Source organism: Leucopleurus acutus, assembly GCF_964270905.1.
Source record: "Leucopleurus acutus genome assembly, chromosome: 3".
Classification (NCBI taxonomy): Eukaryota; Metazoa; Chordata; class Mammalia; order Artiodactyla; family Delphinidae; genus Leucopleurus; species Leucopleurus acutus.
The window spans coordinates 175,023,205-175,033,354 of NC_139145.1; the positions used below are offsets into that span (position 1 = coordinate 175,023,205).

The window sequence follows — 10,150 nt, forward strand, 5'->3', positions numbered from 1 at the left end:
GCTATAAGGAAACTGCAGCCAAGGAGTTTCCTGCTCAGAGACCACATGGAATGAAACTGGGAAATATTCTAGTAGGTAGACACGAATGCTGAGAATGCCGATCAATGGAGATGGGTGTTATTCGAACCAGGTGATGGGTGGACCAGTTACAAACCACTAAGCTCGTCACTGGCATAAATTAAAACCTGAGTTTCCAATAAAAATATCTGTGCCTTTACATTCTCTCACCCTCTCCCAAATGGCGGCCCCAGCAAAAAAGAAGAATAAGAAGGGGAAGACTGTCTCCCTGACAGACTTTCTGGCTGAGGATGGAGGGAATGGTGGCAGAAGCACCTATGTCCCCAAACCAGACAGCTGAGCTGATGAAACAGACGACCTAGAAGGACATGTTTCAACCACTGGCAGAGTAATGATGATGACGTGTATAGGGCACCTCCAGATGACCGTTCCATCCTGCCCACTGCTCCACAGGCTGCCTGGGAGCCTGAGCCATTGACTGGAGCCATCTTCCCGAATTGCCACCCTACACTGCTTTTCTAGGGAACCTGCCCTATGATGTGGCAGAAGACTCCATTAAGGAATTCTTTAGAGGATTAAACATCAGTGCAGTGTGTCTACTGGGTGAACCCAGCAATCCCGAGAGGTTGAAAAGTTTGAGTTATGCTGAATTTGAGGACCTGGATTCCTTGCTCAGTGCCCTGAGCCTCAGTGAAGAGTTTCTAGGTAACTAGAAAGTTCAAGTTCAAGTAGACGTTGCTGGTCACGCACAGGGTAAAGACAGGGATGATTGTTCTTTCAGCTGAGATCGAAATCAGGATTCTGAAAAAACAGATACAGATTGGAGGCCCGTCGTGCTGCAGCTTTGATGGCCACCCACCTAGAACAGGTGATGAAGGCTTAGAGACAAATATAGAGATCGTTATTATTCAGACCGATAGCGTGATGGGTATCGGGACAGTCACCGTGATGGCCCACCCCAGGGCATGGATCGATATGGAGCCAAGATTGCTATGATCACGGAGGCAGCAGAGATTACAATAGAGGCTGCTATGCCAGGATGGGCAGTGGCAGAAGAGCGTTTGGTAGTGAGTACCATAGGATGACGTCTACAGAGGAGGTGAAGACCGCTATAAAGACAGATATGACAGACAAGATGACCAGTCATGGAGCTCCAGAGATGCATACTCTTGGGATGACTGTAGGCATGATGATAGATGTCCCCGCAAAGACCCAAACTGAACCTAAAGCCTCAGAGTACTCCTAAGGAAGACGATTCCTCTGCTAGCATGTCCCAGTCCAGTCGAGCAGCCTCTCTCTTTGGAGGAGGAAAGCCTGTTGGCACAACTGCTAGAGAACAAGTAGAAGAGCCACTATAGAAGGAACAGGAGAAACTGCGACATCAGCTGGATGAGCCAAAGCTAGAACAACGGCCTCTGGAGAGATACCCAAGCTGGCAAAATGAAGAAACTCCGGAACGGGAATGGTCGAGGACAGGAAGTGAGTCATCACGGACTGGGACCTCAGCCACATCTGGCAGAAATGCACGAAGGAGAAAGAGTGAGAAGTCTCTAGAAAATGAAACACCCAATAAAGAGGAAAACTGTCAGTCTCTAACTTCTAAGCCTCCCAAACCTGAACAGCCTCTAAAGGTAATGCCAGCCCCTCCACCAAAGGAGAATGCTTGGATGAAGCGAAGTTCTAAACCTCCTGTTCGATCTCAGAGCTCAGACACAGAGCAGCAGCCCCCTACACGTGGTGGAGAGAAAGTAGTTCCAGCTCAACCATCTGAGGGAAGACCAGCAAGGAAAGATGAAAATAGAGCAGATGGGGTGAGTGTCCCAAAAGACCAGAGTGGTAACTCCAGCCGTGGTCCAGGAAATGGAGGGAACAGAGACCACTGGAAGGGGTCAGAGAGGAAAGATGGCAAAAAGGATCAAGATGCCAGATCTGCACCTGAGCCAAAGAAAACTGAAGAAGATCCAGCCTCTAAGTTCAGTTCTGCAAGGAAGTGTGCTGCTCTCACCACTGATGGTGAAGATGAGGGAGAAGATGACACCAAACAGACCTCTGCACTCTGTGCTTTCTCCTAGTCTCTCTCCCTGCTGGAACATTCGAGAGCAAATCAAACCTCTATACAGACAAGAAAAAATAAAACTCACCATCTCTGGAAAAGAAAACTTTGTAAAAAGCACATACTCTTCCCATTCTCAAAGAAGTGTCTTCACTTTGTTTCTTAGAGACCTACAACCCCACGTAAACTGTCTAGTGGTAAAGTGCACTCGACACCCAACCACACACTCCAGAGTTGCTGGGACACTCACGATGTTCTCGTCACAATTTCTCTACAGTCCTGGGATTGTTGGTTATAATACTAACTGTATATTTACCTAAGAAGCTTTCTAAAAATCCAGTATGAACAAAATTTACAAGTCAGAAAACGTATTGTCAAGTTATGCATCCTGCTTTTGAATTCAGGAGTGATGGTCACTAGCTCTGGCAGATGAAAGATGGGGTCGCCTTCTTTGACGTGCCTTCCATGGAGACATGGGGTCTATGTCCCCTCCCCTTGGACCTGGGCCAGCTCTGTGACTGCTGACTAATAGAACACAGAGAAATGATGTGACTTTCCAAATCCAGGTCTTAAAAGAATGACAACTTCCTCTTCTGGTCTCTTGGAAAACTCACTCTTGGAGCCCAAGGTAACCGTGGAAGAAGTGTGACTCTCTTGCTGGAAAGATCATCTAGACAGACCTTTAGACAAGTGGAGGGGATGAGAGGCCCAGATGGGTCTGCCTTCCAGCCATCCCTTTCAAGGTACCTGAGAAGTGAGAGAGAAATCCACGTGAAAAGTGGACCCTCCTGCTGCAGCCACCTAGCCTGGCATGGATCAGTGAAACCTACTCAGAAAATCCCTTCCTGCACTCCTGAACCTACAAACCTTGAGCAAATAAATGGTTTGTTTCAAAGTATGAAGTTTGGAGATAATTTATTTCACAGTAATATCTTCCAGGAACTGAATTTGGTCCAGGGAATGGGGACCCACCATACCAAAAACTTCAGACAAGTGGCTGGAAGGTCCTTGAGCTGATGGTGGATGAGGGTTTGAAGGACAGAAAGAAGATCGTCCTTTGGGGGCTAGAGAGAAGGCAGCCCACACTACATAGCAGCAGAAAATCCAGCTGCAATGCATCCCATGGCAGCACAGAGAGGAGAAAATATACTTACTGAGCTGGTGGATTTGGTGAAAGTATTTCCTGGCAGAAAGCTGAAAGTACCAACGAATTTCCTAGACACATGATAGGATACAGACAGAGAGATGAGGGTATAAAAATATAAATAAATAAATAAGAAATATTTAGTTTTCAGACAGAGTTAGAGGAAACATAAACTGGGACCTGCTGAGTCAACAAAATAAGACTGCCTCTTGACTGGAGCCTCTTCAGTCTGCAGAAGACTCGCAAAATAAGAAATGACCTCAGGGAGAACATCAGACCAGGACGAGCACAGTTCAATTGCGGCCTTAGTATGAAGATCTCGGGGGTAGTGGTAAGACCCTTTGTTGAGACCTTAGAAGTATGTCTAAGGAGATGTACATTAAGATGTACATTAAGATCTCTAAGAATCTTAAGAATCCTTTCAACTTGACTAGAAAGTTGCTAAGGATCTTATGACCCTGGCCCCGTAGTTCCTGCAGTCCTGGGAGGGTCTGTTCCAGAAAGAGGTGTGGTGTAAACAGAATATATTATGATCTGATACACAGGAATCCCACAAGGTTTTTAAAGAAAATATATCCTCCAAGACTGAAAGAGGCAGAGACAGGACAAATACAGGACTTTGACCTTCCCCCAATTTTCACACACAGGAAGCAGGCAGAGAAGTCTTCTGATCTAGAAACATCCTGCCATTTCTTATGGAAAAGGAAGGATGTCTCAGAGGACAGAACCAAGTGCAGGAAGGTCCCAATCAAGTAACTGGCAACATGTGCCTGGTTGGACATCAGGGTTGCTGGGGACCAGTGACTTCACATGCTCTCTGCTGCCCCATTTTTTGAGCAGGCATGTCTACTTTCTCCTGTGTACATCTCACCATTTTACACTGGATGCAAGAGGGAAAGATAATTTGTCTTCTTAGCTCAGAGCTTTTAAGATCAAAAGGAACCCTTTTAATGGAATCCTGCCCAAGGATCCTTATCCATTGGTCTGATTTAGTTCAGGAAATCCTGGACTTTGAGCCTGAACCTGATGTTGTAATGAGCTTAAACTTGCAGAGATCTTGGGAGGGAAGATGAGTATATTTCACATGTAGGAGAAACGTAAACAATTCCTGGCCAGAGAGAACACTGAGGCCATCTCGAGATGCATATAAATGCATTCACTCTCCCTGCTTCGGGGTGTGGGACCTCTGTCACCTCTCCTTAAATCTGGACAAGGCTTGTGACTGCTTCACGTGACAGAATGTGGCAGATATGGCCCCGGTTTCCAGACGCAGACGTCAGAGGTAAGGGAGGCCTCCACTCTCTCTCTTTTGGAATACCTACTGGGTCACCATGTCAGCAGTCCAGCTACCCTGCTGGTGGCCATTAGGTGAGGCCCTGAGACCGCGTGGAGTGGGGAAGGACATAGCTGCCCATCAGGCACCAGATGTGTGAGTGAAGGGACCGTCTTGGAAGTGGACCCCGAGCCAACACCTCAAAGACCAGGGACAAGCCATCCGGCTGAACCCTGCCTCAGCTTCTGGCCACAAAATCTGGGGCGAAACAAGGTGGTGGCCTTAAGCTACTGTTACACAGTGCTTGTGGCCTTGGAAATACCCGAAGTATCCTCCTTATAACTTGTTGGCTTCATGTCTCTAAGAAACTTTACAGAGAGTGAACACTCCCTGCCTTAGCCTCCAGACAAGCAGAATGGCTACCAGTTACCAGGGCAACCAAGACCCGTGTGATTCATCTAAGATTAGACGGCAACAGCCTTGCACGAGGACAGAGGCTGTATTGCTCACCCCCTCCTCTAAGCCCTGGATTTTCATGAAGCTTGGCATCTCCAGAGCCTACTTAGACTGTAACTTACCTTGTAAGTGAATGTCCTTTTCCCCGATTAGACTAGACTTGCAGTAGAAGGTGCACGGAAGCCAATTTCCAGATTCAGAGCTGGCAGTTCCTTTAAGAGCAGTCATTTCTGAGCTGTCTCAGGTCATGCTTGCTTTTCCTAACATTAGTTATACTAGAAATGATAAAATACTTACGTACGAGTGTTAGATCTTTATGTCCTTAGACTACAGACATTTAACATCTCTTGAAGCTTTTATTTACTTGGCCCATCAGCGTTCTGCAATTTGACCATCCAGTGATTAACCAAAACTGAAAAGTTTGTTTCTCACGAATTTTTGAAAGCCCCTCTACATTTTTATCAAAGTCTTATAACTAAGAGGAGCTATAAAAAGTATTATTTCAAAAGTTGAGAAAACGAATATTTGAACTTTATTATCGGAGCTCAGAGTCTGAAATGTGAACTATGCCATGAGCTACCCCACACCCTCAGTTTGCTCTGGAACCGACCAGAAGAGCAGAAAAACAGTTGTTGCTTTGCTTCTTTATGCAAAACCTGTCATCCCCAAATCAGCAAGTGCTCCATGGAATCGATCTGTGATGGGACCTGCGGGGTGTTATTATGAAGATACACACTTTCTCATAACACTGTTATGTCACTCCCAGGCCCAAAGGAGAGGCACAGAACCTGACATTAGATATTTGTAGGCTCTTCATGCTCGTGGAAAACTATGTGTAAGTTCTGCCCCTTTCCGAAGATTGGTCATTGTCTTCAGTAAATTATCATTTAAAAATCAGTAAAGCATTCCATATGAAAGACAGATGGGGACTTTCCTGGTGGTACAGTCGTTAAGAATCTGCCTGCCAATGCAGGGGACACGGGTTCGATCCCTGGTCCGGGAAGATCCCACATGCCGCAGAGCAAATAAGCATGTGCGCCACAACTACTGAGCCTGTGCTCTAGAGCCCGCAAGCCACAACTACTGAGCCCGCGTGCCACAGCTACTGAAGCCCGCGCACCTAGACCCCATTCTCCCTAACAAGAGAAGCCACAGCAATGAGAAATCCGCACACCGCAACAAAGAGTAGCCCCCGCTCGCCGTGACTAGAGAAAACCCGCGTGCAGCAACGGTGAACCAACACAGACAAAGAAAAACAAAAAAAAAGACAGATGTATGTGTTGAATAACAAACATTTTGGAATAAAGCAATATTATTTCCAATGTGGCTTATGCTATAAATATGGAACCCACAACAATAAAATTAGTTAGAAAATAATATTCAGATTTTTATTTCTTTGACTTTTAGCTGCAAGACTTGAAAAATACGTCCAGCCTTAGTTCATCTGAACTGCCAGAGTTCTAAAATCCCAGCTGATTAGAGCTTTCTTCTTAGTAAACAACAATTCTGAGAAATTGAAAGGTATATTTTCTGTGCAGCTCATGTATTCATTTCATTGTACAACACAGCCCAGGAGATTTGAGGCATTTAAAAGAAACGTTCCTGTTTTCTCTCCCTGGCAATAGATTCTCACAGTACAGACTCTGCCAGTTCCACCGCTGACAACCCCAGCTGGTGGGTGAGGTGCGTGCCGAGCCCCCATTCCCGGCTTCTCAGGCTCCCTTCCGGACTCCACGGCCAAGCAGCCGGCCCCTCAAGTGGTGACGTCAGTCCATCGGGAAGGCGGGTCTCAGGCAAGGATGGGAACCGCATCACGGAAGCATCGCTTCTCTCGTCAGCCCCGTGAGCCCCCAGACCCCCCGCCTCCTGCCCCGTGGCTGCCTCCCCTGAAGGGGCCAAGGCTGATGCTGGGCTCCTGGTCAACCCGCTGGGCACCCTAGCTCCTCTCTGGCGACCACAGCTCCCACATCGGTGGTTTAATCCCCCAGCTGGTGGTGGGCCCGTGGTCCATCTGGGACCTCGGCAACCCCACCCTGAGCCTCCAGCATCTGTGCTCAACACTGCGGCACGTTGAGGGATGGGCCAACTAGAAGACCTCTTCACCCTCCCAGAGGGGCATCGAGGCCAGGAAGGAGGGAGCAAAGACACAGTCTAAAACAACTACCTGCAATGCAGAGGCAGCACGGTGTGTGGTGTGGGTGGGAGAGGGAGGCTGAGCCAGGTGGCCAGAGGGAAGGGGTAGTGCACGGGAGAAAGGTCTCAGATCTGGACGACCTGAAGGCAGGGGCCACACGCAGTCCCACGGGGATGGCACGTGGGCCAGCAAAGGAGAGGCTGGTCCATCTGTGAAATGCCAGCTGAGGGTCCCAAGCTGGGAAGCAGCATGATGTGAGTTACATTTTTCGGGGTCTCTCTGACAGCGGTCAGGCAGGAGGCAGACCAGGGTGGACGCAGGGAGGGCAGGGCTCAAGGCAAGAAGTGGCCGAGCCCTGGAACTCGAGCACGAGAGGGCCTGGAGGGTGGGCAGGTCCCCCCGAGCTCTGGGCCTGTCGTTGGGCTGGGGTCACCATGGGCCCCTCTGCCCAAGCCACGCTCAACAGGACCAGAGGCTGCTGTGGGCCCATAGTGACCCCGCTGCTGCCCTGGCCCCATCCACTGCCCTCCCCACAGGGCTGCGGGCGTCCAGCGGGCTTTCCGGGCGGGAGACAGGGAGGGGCTGCTGTCAGGCCCTCATCCGGGACAGTGCAGGAATCCCCCCACCCCGCATCGTACCCCCTCCTGCAGCTCTGAGCAACTGCGTGGCCTGTGCCCACCTCCTGCTCCAGGTCTCAGGACCGAGGTTTCGAGAATGGTGGGAGAGGCGGAGCCCGCGTGGCTAGTGGTACCCGCAGAAGGGCAGCCTCCCTGATGCTCATCTGACCGGGAACTCGGCAGCACAGGCTGGCCCCGAGGACACACGCCTCTATTTCTGAAGGACAGCAACACGCGTCTCACCTGTAGGAGTGGGGCCTGACTTTCTGGAAAGTACCACCACCCAACGGCGAGACCCACTCCCCGCTGACCCTGGGAGGTTCCCAGCTAAGGGGACCAGCACACACTCGGTCACGTGATCGTGTACATTGTACCAGCAAAGCCCCGTGAAATGCAGAAACGCAGCCCCCAACCAGCCCATCCTGGGAGGCCCTGAAGAGGCTCCAGTTCACCCAGAGGAAGGTCCCTGTAAGGCAACCAGCAGACAGAACCCACGGCCCAGCCCCACGATTCGGCCCCAGCCTCGCCGTGGAGAGCATTCCTCGCTGTGCAGTCACAACGGGCCAAGTTGTCCCGGGCGGCTGAGTTTGGGATGATTATTTCCAGACCCGTTTCTCCCCTCCTTGCTCTAAGCTTCTAGCATGACCACGGGAGGATGTCGATTCCCGTATGGGGACATTATTTGGTGAATGAGTTTAACCGATGACTCGGTCCTGCGGTTTCTTTCTTCAGCTCAAGAACCTGATGCCACCAAGCCTGATCTTCAAATTATTAATCAGTCTCGGCAGAAAAGTGAAAACTGACACTTAGTTAGAAGGAAGCCCTCTGTCTACTCATAACACGCGCCCTAAGGGGTGAGGTCATTGTACCTGCAGCCTCCTGGGACACGCAAATCATTTCCCAGGCACATTTTCTAAAAGATAACAGTGGCATTACAATCGAATTCACTGGATAATGATTAAAATTTTAAAACCCTCTCTCTTTGAATCAAGGCATTATTTTTCTGATTCTTCTGTGCTTTGCAATCATAAGTTTCAAAACGGGTGATTAGCCATAAATCAAAATGTAAGGCGCTGGTATTATTTTTTTATACAGACGAAGATGTCTGAATCTTTGCCGGTGCTCACCTGGTGACCTTCTGCACGCTTTACTCTTTCTTCCAGGTGTGTTGTGATTCCACAGGTGAGTAAACCACAGCCATCGACATTTGACTAGACTCGACCTTTCCTACCCAGACATCCCTCTGGGTGGAAGGCATGTGACTCAGACACAGTCCTCAGAGACCAAGAACTGCACGCCTGGCACACAGTGCTTCCTTTTACGCAAAAAGGACCTTGAAAGCAGCAACTTCCTCTAAACCTGTAAATTACACCGTAAAACACTCAAGCAGGCAGGGCCTCTCCAAGCCTGGTCTGCACTGAGGGTCCCCGGCTCCTCCAGCACCCAGGTGTCCCCAGCCACAGGCCGAGGGCAGAGACCTCAGCAGGAAGGGGCCGCGCGAGGGTGAGGGGGGGAGGGCGAGTCCGACGTAAAGGGCGCCCGGCGCACTGTTAACTCGCGGGACGGCCTGACGGCGCCTCCCTTCTTCTCCCTGAGCCACCTGGAAGTGAAGGTCCAGGCACCTGCACCACACCTTTGTTCTGAAGCATCTCAGGTCCGGGTCCGCGCAGATGTGGCCCAGGTGGGAGCCCCGGACTTCGGCAGAGAGAGGGCAGACGCCTGCGACTGGCCAACGTGCTGAACCTCCACCCACCCAGAGCCCGCAGCAGCATCGCCCTGACGAGGGCAGAGGAGGGAGAGATACCCCAGAAGGACACCAAACCCCATCTTCACGGAGAGCATCCTTCGTCATAAAGTCTTAGAAAGGAAGGACGGAGGCAAGAAGGAGTGTTCCAACTTTCAGGTCTTGTAAACTGTGATAAAAATCCAGCAGTGATAAAGAAACTCAAAAGATCAGAGGGAAACTACTTTTACGACATTCTTCTTCCTTAATAGCAGGCTTCTGAGGGCGGGCTGCAAGCTACAACAGCAGGCAAGCACCAGACATCCTGATACATTTATCAAGAAAATAAAAAAGACTTTTCCGTTGTAGAAGTATATTTAAGGCCAGAGAAATATGTCAAAACTAAGATGATGAGGAAAACGTCAGGTTCAGAACAGCTAGTCCGTGTGAATGCATTTTGTTCGAATAATTCGGCTCTAAAGATGGAGAAGCCCGAACACGTATTTGCCAAGCTATAACAGTGGTAATCTCTAGGTATTGGGATTATTATTATACATTGTTATTATTATTATTACTACTATCATTTGCTTCTCTGATGTACATTTGCCATTTATGTAACATTTGCAAAGGTAAAAAGGTCATTAAACACTTTTTGGACAAATAGCCTACTATCGCTTTCATGCTAGAAATTGATGCAAACCTGCTCTTCTTATCATTGGCACTTTAGAAAGC

The 10,150-nt window shown here is 49.3% G+C and overlaps 1 pseudogene across 1 annotated transcript; it reads left to right on the top strand.

Moving 5' to 3' along the window:
* The first annotated feature begins 238 nt into the window (after positions 1 to 238).
* LOC309958967 (eukaryotic translation initiation factor 4B-like) lies at positions 239 to 2,090 on the top strand (annotated as a pseudogene). The gene is made up of 2 exons: positions 239 to 608; positions 732 to 2,090. The product of its transcript is annotated as a eukaryotic translation initiation factor 4B-like (transcript).
* The last annotated feature ends 8,060 nt before the right edge of the window (positions 2,091 to 10,150 follow it).